Source organism: Dromaius novaehollandiae, chromosome 23, assembly GCF_036370855.1.
Source record: "Dromaius novaehollandiae isolate bDroNov1 chromosome 23, bDroNov1.hap1, whole genome shotgun sequence".
In the NCBI taxonomy this organism is placed as follows: domain Eukaryota; kingdom Metazoa; phylum Chordata; class Aves; order Casuariiformes; family Dromaiidae; genus Dromaius; species Dromaius novaehollandiae.
In genome coordinates, this window is record NC_088120.1 from 728,874 (window position 1) to 743,412 (window position 14,539).

Sequence of the window (14,539 nt, forward strand, 5' to 3'; positions counted from 1 at the left end):
CAGAGCCAGCAGGGGACGCTGGACACTAAACGATGAGGCACTGAGGCTGCTGTGACCTCACAAGCACACCCAGCAGCCCTGAGCCTGCCACAGGGCTAGGAGGCATTCAGGCTTCTGTGACCTCAGAAACCCAGCCAGCAGTCATGAGCCTCATACTGGCCTAGGAGGAACTGAGGCTGCTGTGACCTCACAAGCACAGCCAGCAGCCATGAGACTGCCACTGGCCTGAGAGGCACTGAGGCTGCTGTGACCTCACAAGTACAGCCAGCAGCCATGAGCCTGATACTGGCCTAGGAGGCACTGAGTCTGCTGTGACCTCACAAGCAGAGCCAGCAGGGGGCACTGGACACTAACCTATGAGGCACTGAGTCTGCTGTGCCCTCACAAGCAGAGCCAGCAGGGGACGCTGGACACTAAACGATGAGACACTGAGGCTGCTGTGACCTCACAAGCACAGCCAGCAGCCATGAGCATGGCACTGGCAGAGGAGGCATTCAGATTTCTGTGACCTCAGAAGCACAGCCAGCAGCCATGAGCCTGATACTGGCCTAGGAGCACTGAGGATGCTGTGACGTCACAAGCACAGCCAGTAGCCATGAGCATGGCAGTGGCAGAGGAGGCACTGAGGCTGCTGTGACCTCACAAGCACAGCCAGCAGCCATGAGCCTGACACTGGCCTGTGAGGCACTGAGGCTGCTGTGACCTCACAAGCACATCCAGCAGCCATGAGCATCACACTGGCCTAGGAGGCACTGAGGCTGCTGTGACCTCACAAGCACAGCCAGTAGGGGGCGCTGGACACTAAACTATGAGGCAGTGAGGCTGCTGTGACCTCACAATCATAGCCAGCAGCCATGAGCCTGCCACAGGGCTAGGAGGCATTCAGGCTGCTGTGACCTCACAAGCACAGCCAGCAGCCATGAGACTGCCCCTGGACTCAGAGGCACTGAGGCTGCTGTGACCTCACAAGCACAGCCAGCAGCCATGAGCATGGCACTATCCACAGAGTCAATGAGGCTGCTGTGACCTCAGAAGCACAGCCAGCAGCCATGAGCCTGACAGTGGCCTAGGAGGCATTCAGGCTGCTGTGACCTCACAAGCACAACCAGCAGCCATGAGCCTGATACTGGCCTAGGAGGCACTGAGGCTGCTGTGACCTCACAAGCACAGCCAGCAGCCATGAGCATGGCACTGGCAGAGGAGGCACTGAGGCTGCTGTGACGTCACAATGACAGCCAGCAGCCATGAGCCTGCCACGGGCCTAGGAGGCACTCAGGGTGCTGTGATGTCACAAGCACAGCCAGCAGCCATGAGCATGGCAGTGGCAGAGGAGGCACTGAGGCTGCTGTGACGTCACAAGCACAGCCAGCAGCCATGAGCCTGATACTGGCCTGTGAGGCACTGAGGCTGCTGTGACCTCACAAGCAGAGCCAGCAGGGGATGCTGGATACTAAACGATGAGGCAATGAGGCTGCTGTGACCTCACAAGCACAGCCAGCAGCCATGAGCCTGCCACTGTCCTAGGAGGCACTGAGGCTGCTGTGACCTCACAAGCACAGCCAGCAGCCATGAGCCTGATACTGGCCTAGGAGGCACTGAGGCTGCTGTGACCTCACAAGCACAGCCAGCAGCCATGAGCCTGATACTGGCCTAGGAGGCACTGAGGCTGCTGTGACCTCACAAGCACAGCCAGCAGGGGGCGCTGCACACTAACCTATGAGGCACTGAGTCTGCTGTGACCTCACAAGCAGAGCCAGCAGGGGACGCTGGACACTAACCTATGAGGCATTGAGGCTGCTGTGACCTCAGAAGCACAGCCAGAAGCCATGAGCCTGATACTGGCCTAGGAGGCACTGAGGCTGCTGTGACCTCACAAGCACAGCCAGCAGCCATGAGCATGGCAGTGGCAGAGGAGGCACTGTGTCTGCTGTGACGTCACAAGCACAGCCAGCAGCCATGAGCCTGATACTGGCCTGTGAGGCACTGAGGCTGCTGTGACCTCACAAGCACAGCCAGCAGGGGGCGCTGCACACTAACCTATGAGGCACTGAGTCTGCTGTGACCTCACAAGCAGAGCCAGCAGGGGACGCTGGACACTAAACTATGAGGCACTGAGGCTGCTGTGACCTCACAAGCACAGCCAGCAGCCATGAGCCTGCCACTGGCCTAGGAGGCATTCAGATTTCTGTGACCTCAGAAGCACAGCCAGCAGCCATGAGCCTGATACTGGCCTAGGAGGCACTGAGGCTGCTGTGACCTCACAAGCACAGCCAGCAGCCATGAGCCTGCCACTGTCTTGGAGGCACTGAGGCTGCTGTGACCTCACAAGCACAGCCAGCAGCCCTGAGCCTGCCACAGGGCTAGGAGGCATTCAGGCTTCTGTGACCTCAGAAACCCAGCCAGCAGCCATGAGCCTCATACTGGCCTAGGAGGAACTGAGGCTGCTGTGACCTCACAAGCACAGCCAGCAGCCATGAGACTGCCACTGGCCTGGGAGGCACTGAGGCTGCTGTGACCTCACAAGCACAGCCAGCAGCCATGAGCCTGACACTGGCCTGGGAGGCACTGAGGCTGGTGTGACGTCACAAGCGCAGCCAGCAGCCATGAGCATGGCACTGGCAGAGGAGGCACTGAGGCTGCTGTGACCTCACAAGCACAGCCAGCAGGGGGCGCTGGACACTAACTTTTGAGGCACTGAGGCTGCTGTGACCTCACTAGCAGAGTCAGCAGGGGATGCTGGACACTAAACTATGAGGCACTGAGGCTGCTGTGACCTCACAAGCACAGCCAGCAGCCATGAGCCTGCCACAGGGCTAGGAGGCATTCAGGCTTCTGTGACCTCAGAAACCCAGCCAGCAGCCATGAGCCTGATACTGGCCTAGGAGGAACTGAGGCTGCTGTTACCTCACAAGCACAGCCAGCAGCCATGAGCATGGTACTATCCACGGAGACACTGAGTCTGCTGTGACCTCACAAGCAGAGCCAGTAGGGGGCACTGGACACCAACTTTTGATGCACTGAGTCTGCTGTGACCTCACAAGCACAGCCAGCAGGGGATGCTGGACACTAAAAAATGAAGCACTGAGGCTGATGTGACCTCACAATCACAGCCAGCAGCCATGAGCCTGATACTGGCCTAGGAGGCACTGAGGCTGCTGTGACCTCACAAGCACAGCCAGCAGCCATGAGACTGCCACTGGCAGAGGAGGCACTGAGGCTGCTGTGACGTCACAAGCACAGCCAGCAGCCATGAGCCTGATACTGGCCTGAGAGGCACTGAGGCTGCTGTGACCTCACAAGCAGAGCCAGCAGGGGGCACTGGACACTAACCTATGAGGCACTGAGGCTGCTGTGACCTCACAAGCAGAGCCAGCAGGGGACGCTGGACACTAAACGATGAGGCACTGAGGCTGCTGTGACCTCTCAAGCACAGCCAGCAGCCATGAGCCTGCCACTGGCCTAGGAGGCATTCAGATTTCTGTGACCTCAGAAGCACAGCCAGCAGCCATGAGCCTGATACTGGCCTGTGAGGCACTGAGGCTGCTGTGACCTCACAAGCACAGCCAGCAGGGGGCGCTGCACACTAACCTATGAGGCACTGAGTCTGCTGTGACCTCACAAGCAGAGCCAGCAGGGGACGCTGGACACTAAACTATGAGGCACTGAGGCTGCTGTGACCTCACAAGCACAGCCAGCAGCCATGAGCCTGCCACTGGCCTAGGAGGCATTCAGATTTCTGTGTCCTCAGAAGCACAGCCAGCAGCCAGGAGCCTGATATTGGCCTAGGAGGCACTGAGGCTGCTGTGACCTCACAAGCACAGCCAGCAGCCATGAGCATGGCACTGGCAGAGGAGGCACTGAGGCTGCTGTGACCTGAGAAGCACAGCCAGCAGCCATGAGCATGGCACTACCCACAGAGTCACTGAGGCTGCTGTGACCTCAGAAGCACAGCCAGCAGCCATGAGCCTGACAGTGGCAGAGGAGGCACTGAGGCTGCTCTGACCTCACAAGCACAGCCAGCAGCCATGAGCCTGCCACTGGCTTGGAGGCACTGAGGCTGCTGTGACCTCACAAGCACAGCCAGCAGCCCTGAGCCTGCCACAGGGCTAGGAGGCATTCAGGCTTCTGTGACCTCAGAAACCCAGCCAGCAGCCATGAGCCTCATACTGGCCTAGGAGGCACTGAGGCTGCTGTGACCTCAGAAGCACAGACAGCAGCCATGAGACTGCCACTGGCCTGAGAGGCACTGAGGCTGCTGTGACCTCACAAGCACAGCCAGCAGCCATGAGCCTGACACTGGCCTGGGAGGCACTGAGGCTGGTGTGACGTCACAAGCACAGCCAGCAGCCATGAGCACGGCACTGGCAGAGGAGGCACTGAGGCTGCTGTGACCTCACAAGCACAGCCAGCAGCCATGAGCCTGACACTGGCCTGGGAGGCACTGAGGCTGCTGTGACCTCACAAGCACAGCCAGCAGCCATGACCCTGGCACTGGCAGAGGAGGCACTGAGGCTGCTGTGACCTCACAAGCACAGCCAGCAGGGGACGCTGGACACTAAACGATGAGGCACTGAGGCTGGAGTGACCTCACAAGCACAGCCAGCAGCCATGAGCATGGCACTGGCCTGTGAGGCACTGAGGCTGCTGTGACCTCACAAGCACAGCCAGCAGGGGGCGCTGGATAATAACTTTTGAGGCACTGAGTCTGATGTGACCTCACAAGCAGAGCCAGCAGGGGACGCTGGACACTAAACTATGAGGCACTGAGGCTGCTGTGACCTCACAATCATAGCCAGCAGCCATGAGCCTGCCACAGGGCTAGGAGGCATTCAGGCTGCTGTGACCTGAGAAGCACAGCCAGCAGCCATGAGCATGGCACTATCCACAGAGTCACTGAGGCTGCTGTGACCTCAGAAGCACAGCCAGCAGCCATGAGCCTGACAGTGGCAGAGGAGGCACTGGGGCTGCTGTGACCTCACAAGCACAGCCAGCAGGGGACGCTGGACACTAAGTTTTGAGGCACTGAGTCTGCTGTGACCTCACAAGCACAGCCAGCAGCCATGAGCCTGATACTGGCCTGTGAGGCACTGAGGCTGCTGTGACTTCACAAGCACAGCCAGCAGCCATGAGCATGATACTGGCCTCGGAGGCACTGAGGCTGCTGTGACCTCACAAGCACAGCCAGCAGCCATGAGCATGGCACTGGCAGAGGAGGCACTGTGTCTGCTGTGACGTCACAAGCACAGCCAGCAGCCATGAGCCTGATATTGGCCTGGGAGGCACTGAGGCTGCTGTGACCTCACAAGCAGAGCCAGCAGGGGGCGCTGCACACTAACCTATGAGGCACTGAGTCTGCTGTGACCAAACAAGCAGAGCCAGCAATGGACGCTGGGCACTAAACTGTGAGGCACTGAGGCTGCTATAACCTCACAAGCACAGCCAGCAGCCATGAGCCTGCCACTGGCCTATGAGGCATTCAGGCCTCTGTGACCTCAGAAGCACAGCCAGCAGCCATGAGCCTGATACTGGCCTAGGAGGAACTGAGGCTGCTGTGACCTCACAAGCACAGCCAGCAGCCATGAGCCTGATACTGGCCTGTGAGGCACTGAGGCTGCTGTGACCTCAAAAGCACACCCAGCAGCCATGAGCCTGACACTGGCCTAGGAAGCATTCAGGCTGCTGTGACCTCACAAGCACAACCAGCAGCCATGAGCCTGACACTGGCCTAGGAGGCACTGAGGCTGCTGTGACCTCACAAGCACAGCCAGCAGCCATGAGCCTGATACTGGCCTGTGAGGCACTGAGTCTGCTGTGACCTCACAAGCACAGCCAGCAGGGGGCGCTGCACACTAACCTATGAGGCACTGAGTCTGCTGTGACCTCACAATCAGAGAAAGCAGGGGACGCTGGACACTAAATTATGAGGCACTGAGGCTGCTGTGACGTCACAAGCACAGCCATCAGCCATGAGCCTGACACTGGCCTAGGAGGCATTCAGGCTGCTGTGACCTCACAAGCACAGCCAGCAGCCATGAGCATGGCACTGGCAGAGGAGGCACTGAGGCTGCTGTGACCTCACAAGCACAGCCAGCAGCCATGAGCATGGCACTGGCAGAGGAGGCACTGAGGCTGCTGTGACCTCACAATCACAGCCAGCAGCCATGAGCCTGCCACGGGCCTAGGAGACACTCAGGCTGCTGTGACGTCACAAGCACAGCCAGCAGCCATGAGCACGGCACTGGCAGAGGAGGCACTGAGGCTGCTGTGACCTCACAAGCACAGCCAGCAGCCATGAGCCTGACACTGGCCTGGGAGGCACTGAGGCTGCTGTGACCTCACAAGCACAGCCAGCAGCCATGACCCTGGCACTGGTAGAGGAGGCACTGAGGCTGCTGTGACCTCACAAGCACAGCCAGCAGGGGACGCTGGACACTAAACGATGAGGCACTGAGGCTGGAGTGACCTCACAAGCACAGCCAGCAGCCATGAGCCTGCCACTGGCCGAGGAGGCATTCAGGCTGCTGTGACCTCACAAGCACAGCCAGCAGCCATGAGCCTGCCCCTGGACTCAGAGGCACTGAGGCTGCTGTGACCTCACAAGCACAGTCAGCAGCCATGAGCATGGCACTGTCCACAGAGTCACTGAGGCTGCTGTGACCTCACAAGCACAGCCAGCAGCCATGAGCCTGACACTGGCAGAGGAGGCACTGGGGCTGCTGTGACCTCACAGGCACAGCCAGCAGGGGGCACTGGACACTAACTTTTGAGGCATTGAGGCTGCTGTGACCTCACAAGCACAGCCAGCAGCCATGAGCCTGATACTGGCCTAGGAGGCACTGAGGCTGCTGTGACCTCACAATCAGAGCCAGCAGGGGGCGCTGCACACTAACCTATGAGGCACTGAGTCTGCTGTAACCTCACAACCAGAGCCAGCAGGGGACGCTGCACACTAAATTATGAGGCACTGAGGCTGCTGTGACCTCACAAGCACAGCCAGCAGCCATGAGCCTGACACTGGCCTAGGAGGCATTCAGGCTGCTGTGACCTCACAAGCACAGCCAGCAGCCATGAGCCTGCCACTGGCCTCAGAGGCACTGAGGCTGCTGTGACCTCACAAACACAGCCAGCAGACATGAACATGGCACTGGCAGAGGAGGCACTGAGGCTGCTGTGACCTCACAAGCACAGCCAGCAGCCATGAGCCTGATACTGGCCTGAGAGGCACTGAGTCTGCTGTGACCTCACAAGCAGAGCCAGCAGGGGGCACTGGACACTAACCTATGAGGCACTGAGTCTGCTGTGACCTCACAAGCAGAGCCAGCAGGGGATGCTGGACACTGAACGATGAGGCACTGAGGCTGCTGTGACGTCACAATGACAGCCAGCAGCCATGAGCCTGCCACGGGCCTAGGAGGCAGTCAGGGTGCTGTGATGTCACAAGCACAGCCAGCAGCCATGAGCATGGCACTGGCAGAGGAGGCACTGAGGCTGCTGTGACCTCCCAAGTACAGCCAGCAGGGGGCGCTGCACACTAACCTATGAGGCACTGAGGCTGCTGTGACGTCACAAGCACAGCCAGCAGCCATGAGCCTGCCACTGGCCTAGGAGGCATTCAGATTTCTGTGACCTCAGAAGCACAGCCAGCAGCCATGAGCCTGATACTGGCCTAGGAGGAACTGAGTCTGCTGTGACCTCACAAGCAGAGCCAGCAGGGGGCACTGGACACTAACCTATGAGGCACTGAGTCTGCTGTGACCTCACAAGCAGAGCCAGCAGGGGATGCTGGTCACTGAACGATGAGGCACTGAGGCTGCTGTGACCTCACAAGCACAGCCAGCAGCCATGAGCATGGCACTGGCCTAGGAGGCACTGAGGCTGCTGTGACCTCACAAGCACAGCCAGCAGCCATGAGCCTGATACTGGCCTAGGAGGCACTGAGGCTGCTGTGACCTCACAAGCACAGCCAGCAGCCATGAGCCTGATACTGGCCTAGGAGGCACTGAGGCTGCTGTGACCTCACAAGCACAGCCAGCAGCCATGAGACTGCCACTGGCCTGAGAGGCACTGAGGCTGCTGTGACCTCACAAGCAGAGCCAGCAGCCATGAGCATGGTACTATCCACGGAGACACTGAGTCTGCTGCGACCTCACAAGCAGAGCCAGCAGGGGGCGCTGGACACCAACTTTTGAGGCACTGAGTCTGCTGTGACCTCACAAGCACAGCCAGCAGGGGACGCTGGACACTAAACTATGAGGCACGGAGGCTGCTGTGACCTCACAAGCACAGCCAGCAGCCATGAGCATGGTACTATCCACGGAGACACTGAGTCTGCTGCGACCTCACAAGCAGAGCCAGCAGGGGGCGCTGGACACCAATTTTTGAGGCACTGAGTCTGCTGTGACCTCACAAGCACAGCCAGCAGGGGACGCTGGACACTAAACTATGAGGCACGGAGGCTGCTGTGACCTCAGAAGCACAGCCAGCAGCCATGAGCCTGATACTGGCCTAGGAGGCACTGAGGCTGCTGTGACCTCACAAGCACAGCCAGCAGCCATGAGCATGGCACTGGCAGAGGAGGCACTGAGGCTGCTGTGACCTGAGAAGCACAGCCAGCAGCCATGAGCCTGATACTGGCCTGAGAGGAACTGAGGCTGCTGTGACCTCACAAGCAGAGCCAGCAGGGGGCACTGGACACTAACCTATGAGGCACTGAGTCTGCTGTGACCTCACAAGCAGAGCCAGCAGCCATGAGCATGGCACTGGCAGAGGAGGCACTGAGGCTGCTGTGACCTCACAAGCACAGCCAGCAGGGGACGCTGGACACTAACTTTTGTTGCACTGAGGCTGCTGTGACCTCACAAGCACAGGCAGCAGGCATGAGCATGGCACTGGCAGAGGAGGCACTGAGGCTGCTGTGACCTCACAAGCACAGCCAGCAGCCATGAGCCTGCCACGGGCCTAGGAGACACTCAGGCTGCTGTGACGTAACAAGCACAGCCAGCAGCCATGAGCATGGCACTGGCAGAGGAGGCACTGGGGCTGCTGTGACCTCACAAGCACAGCCAGCAGGGGACGCTGGACACTAACTTTTGGGGCACTGAGGCTGCTGTGACCTCACAAGCACAGGCAGCAGCCATGAGCATGGTACTGGCAGAGGAGGCACTGAGGCTGCTGTGACCTCACAAGCACAGCCAGCAGCCATGAGCCTGACACTGGCCTGGGAGGCACTGAGGCTGGTGTGACGTCACAAGCACAGCCAGCAGCCATGACCCTGGCACTGGCAGAGGAGGCACTGAGGCTGCTGTGACCTCACAAGCACAGCCAGCAGGGGGCGCTGGACACTAACTTTTGAGGTACTGAGGCTGCTGTGACCTCACTAGCAGAGTCAGCAGGGGACGCTGGACACTAAACTATGAGGCACTGAGGCTGCTGTGACGTCACAAGCACAGCCAGCAGCCATGAGCCTGCCACAGGGCTAGGAGGCATTCAGGCTTCTGTGACCTCAGAAACCCAGCCAGCAGCCATGAGCCTGATACTGGCCTAGGAGGCACTGAGGCTGATGTGACCTCACAATCACAGCCAGCAGCCATGAGCCTGATACTGGCCTAGGAGGCACTGAGGCTGCTGTGACCTCACAAGCACAGCCAGCAGCCATGAGCATGGCACTGGCAGAGGAGGCACTGAGGCTGCTGTGACCTCACAAGCAGAGCCAGCAGGGGGCACTGGACACTAACCTATGAGGCACTGAGTCTGCTGTGACCTCACAAGCAGAGCCAGCAGGGGACGCTGGACACTAAACGATGAGGCACTGAGGCTGCTGTGACCTCACAAGCACAGCCAGCAGCCATGAGCCTGCCACTGGCCTAGGAGGCATTCAGATTTCTGTGACCTCAGAAGCACAGCCAGCAGCCATGAGCCTGATACTGGCCTAGGAGGCACTGAGGCTGCTGTGACCTCACAAGCACAGCCAGCAGCCATGAGCATGGCACTGGCAGAGGAGGCACTGAGGCTGCTGTGACCTCACAAGCACAGCCAGCAGCCATGAGCCTGATACTGGCCTGTGAGGCACTGAGGCTGCTGTGACCTCACAAGCACAGCCAGCAGGGGGCGCTGCACACTAACCTATGAGGCACTGAGTCTGCTGTGACCTCACAAGCAGAGCCAGCAGGGGAGGCTGGACACTAAACTATGAGGCACTGAGGCTGCTGTGACGTCACAAGCACAGCCAGCAGCCATGAGCCTGCCACTGGCCTAGGAGGCATTCAGATTTCTGTGACCTCAGAAGCACAGCCAGCAGCCATGAGCCTGATACTGGCCTAGGAGGCACTGAGGCTGCTGTGACCTCACAAGCACAGCCAGCAGCCATGAGCATGGCAGTGGCAGAGGAGGCACTGAGGCTTCTGTGACCTCACAAGCACAGCCAGCAGCTATGAGCCTGACACTGGCCTGGGAGGCACTGAGGCTGCTGTGACCTCACAAGCACAGCCAGCAGGGGGCGCTGGACACTAACCTATGAGGCACTGAGTCTGCTGTGACCTCACAAGCAGAGCCAGCAGGGGACGCTGGACACTAAACTATGAGGCACTGAGGCTGCTGTGACCTCACAATCATAGCCAGCAGCCATGAGCCTGCCACAGGGCTAGGAGGCATTCAGGCTGCTGTGACCTCACAAGCACAGCCAGCAGCCATAAGACTGCCCCTGGACTCAGAGGCACTGAGGCTGCTGTGACCTGAGAAGCACAGCCACCAGCCATGAGCATGGCACTATCCACAGAGTCACTGAGGCTGCTGTGACCTCAGAAGCACAGCCAGCAGCCATGAGCCTGACAGTGGCAGAGGAGGCACTGGGGCTGCTGTGACCTCACAAGCACAGCCAGCAGGGGACGCTGGACACTAAGTTTTGAGGCACTGAGTCTGCTGTGACCTCACAAGCACAGCCAGCAGCCATGAGCCTGCCACTGGCCTAGGGAGCACTGAGGCTGCTGTGACCTCACAAGCACAGCCAGCAGCCATGAGCATGGCACGGGCCTAGGAGGCACTGTGTCTGCTGTGACGTCACAAGCACAGCCAGCAGCCATGAGGCTGATATTGGCCTGGGAGGCACTGAGTCTGCTGTGACCTCACAAGCAGAGCCAGCAGGGGGCGCTGGACACTAACCTATGAGGCACTGAGTCTGCTGAGACCAAACAAGCAGAGCCAGCAATGGACGCTGGGCACTAAACTGTGAGGCACTGAGGCTGCTATAACCTCACAAGCACAGCCAGCAGCCATGAGCCTGCCACTGGCCTATGAGGCATTCAGGCCTCTGTGACCTCAGAAGCACAGCCAGCAGCCATGAGCCTGATACTGGCCTAGGAGGAACTGAGGCTGCTGTGACCTCACAAGCACAGCCAGCAGCCATGAGCCTGATACTGGCCTGTGAGGCACTGAGGCTGCTGTGACGTCACAAGCACACCCAGCAGCCATGAGCCTGACACTGGCGTAGGAAGCATTCAGGCTGCTGTGACCTCACAAGCACAACCAGCAGCCATGAGCCTGACACTGGACTCAGAGGCACTGAGGCTGCTGTGACCTCACAAGCACAGCCAGCAGCCATGAGCCTGATACTGGCCTGTGAGGCACTGAGTCTGCTGTGACCTCACAATCAGAGCCAGCAGGGGACGCTGGACACTAAATTATGAGGCACTGAGGCTGCTGTGACCTCACAAGCACAGCCAGCAGGGGGCACTGGACACTAACCTATGAGGCACTGAGTCTGCTGTGACCTCACAAGCAGAGCCAGCAGGGGACGCTGGACACTAAACTATGAGGCACTGAGGCTGCTGTGACCTCACAAGCACAGCCAGCAGCCATGAGCCTGCCACTGGCCTAGGAGGCATTCAGATTTCTGTGACCTCAGAAGCACAGCCAGCAGCCATGAGCCTGATACTGGCAGAGGAGGCACTGAGGCTGCTGTGACCTCACAAGCACAGCCAGCAGCCATGAGCATGGCACTGGCAGAGGAGGCACTGAGGCTGCTGTGACCTCACAAGCACAGCCAGCAGCCATGAGCCTGATACTGGCCAGTGAGGCACTGAGGCTGCTGTGACCTCACAAGCACAGCCAGCAGGGGGCGCTGCACACTAACCTATGAGGAACTGAGTCTGCTGTGACCTCACAAACAGAGCCAGCAGGGGACGCTGGACACTAAACTATGAGGCACTGAGGCTGCTGTGACGTCACAAGCACAGCCAGCAGCCATGAGCATGATACTGCCCTAGGAGGCATTCAGATTTCTGTGACCTCAGAAGCACAGCCAGCAGCCATGAGCCTGATACTGGCCTAGGAGGCACTGAGGCTGCTGTGACCTCAGAAGCACAGCCAGCAGCCATGAGCATGGCAGTGGCAGAGGAGGCACTGAGGCTGCTGTGACCTCACAAGCACAGCCAGCAGGGGGCGCTGCACACTAACCTATGAGGCACTGAGGCTGCTGTGACCTCACAAGCAGAGCCAGCAGGGGACGCTGGACACTAAACTATGAGGCACTGAGGCTGCTGTGACGTCACAAGCACAGCCAGCAGCCATGAGCCTGCCACTGGCCTAGGAGGCATTCAGGCTGCTGTGACCTCACAAGCACAGCCAGCAGCCATGAGCATGATACTGGCCTAGGAGGCACTGAGGCTGCTGTGACCTCACAAGCACAGCCAGCAGCCATGAGCATGGCAGTGGCAGAGGAGGCACTGAGGCTTCTGTGACCTCACAAGCACAGCCAGCAGCCATGAGCCTGACACTGGCCTGGGAGGCACTGAGGCTGGTGTGACGTCACAAGCACATCCAGCAGCCATGAGCATCACACTGGCCTAGGAGGCACTGAGGCTGCTGTGACCTCACAAGCACAGCCAGCAGGGGGCGCTGGACACTAAACTATGAGGCACTGAGGCTGCTGTGACCTCACAATCATAGCCAGCAGCCATGAGCCTGCCACAGGGCTAGGAGGCATTCAGGCTGCTGTGACCTCACAAGCACAGCCAGCAGCCATGAGACTGCCCCTGGACTCAGAGGCACTGAGGCTGCTGTGACCTGAGAAGCACAGCCAGCAGCCATGAGCATGGCACTATCCACAGAGTCACTGAGGCTGCTGTGACCTCAGAAGCACAGCCAGCAGCCATGAGCCTGACAGTGGCAGAGGAGGCACTGAGGCTGCTGTGACCAAACAAGCAGAGCCAGCAGGGGACGCTGGACACTAAACTGTGAGGCACTGAGGCTGCTGTGACCTCACAAGCACAACCAGCAGCCATGAGCCTGCCACTGGCCTAGGAGGCATTCAGGCTGCTGTGACCTCACAAGCACAACCAGCAGCAATGAGCCTGATACTGGCCTAGGAGGCACTGAGGCTGCTGTGACGTCACAAGCACAGCCAGCAGCCATGAGCATGGCACTGGCAGAGGAGGCACTGAGGCTGCTGTGACTTCACAATGACAGCCAGCAGCCATGAGCCTGCCACGGGCCTAGGAGGCACTCAGGGTGCTGTGATGTCACAAGCACAGCCAGCAGCCATGAGCATGGCAGTGGCAGAGGAGGCACTGAGGCTGCTGTGACGTCACAAGCACAGCCAGCAGCCATGAGCCTGACACTGGCCTGGGAGGCACTGAGGCTGGTGTGACGCCACAAGCACAGCCAGCAGCCATGAGCATGGCACTGGCAGAGGAGGCACTGAGGCTGCTGTGACCTCACAAGCACAGCCAGCAGGGGGCGCTGGACACCAACTTTTGAGGCACTGAGGCTGCTGTGACCTCACAAGCACAACCAGCAGCCATGAGCCTGCCACTGGCCTAGGAGGCATTCAGGCTGCTGTGACCTCACAAGCACAACCAGCAGCAATGAGCCTGATACTGGCCTAGGAGGCACTGAGGCTGCTGTGACCTCACAAGCACAGCCAGCAGCCATGAGCCTGACACTGGCCTAGGAGGCATTCAGATTTCTGTGACCTCAGAAGCACAGCCAGCAGCCATGAGCCTGATACTGGCCTAGGAGGCACTGAGGCTGCTGTGACCTCACAAGCACAGCCAGCAGCCATGAGCATGGCAGTGGCAGAGGAGGCACTGAGGCTGCTGTGACGTCACAAGCACAGCCAGCAGCCATGAGCCTGACACTGGCCTGTGAGGCACTGAGGCTGCTGTGACCTCACAAGCACAGCCAGCAGGGGGCGCTGGATACTAACTTTTGAGGCACTGAGTCTGATGTGACCTCACAAGCAGAGCCAGCAGGGGACGCTGGACACTAAACGATGAGGCACTGAGGCTGCTGTGACCTCACAATCATAGCCAGCAGCCATGAGCCTGCCACAGGGCTAGGAGGCATTCAGGCTGCTGTGACCTCACAAGCACAGCCAGCAGCCATGAGACTGCCTCTGGACTCAGAGGCACTGAGGCTGCTGTGACCTGAGAAGCACAGCCAGCAGCCATGAGCATGGCACTATCCACAGAGTCACTGAGGCTGCTGTGACCTCAGAAGCACAGGCAGCAGCCATGAGCCTGACAGTGGCAGAGGAGGCACTGGG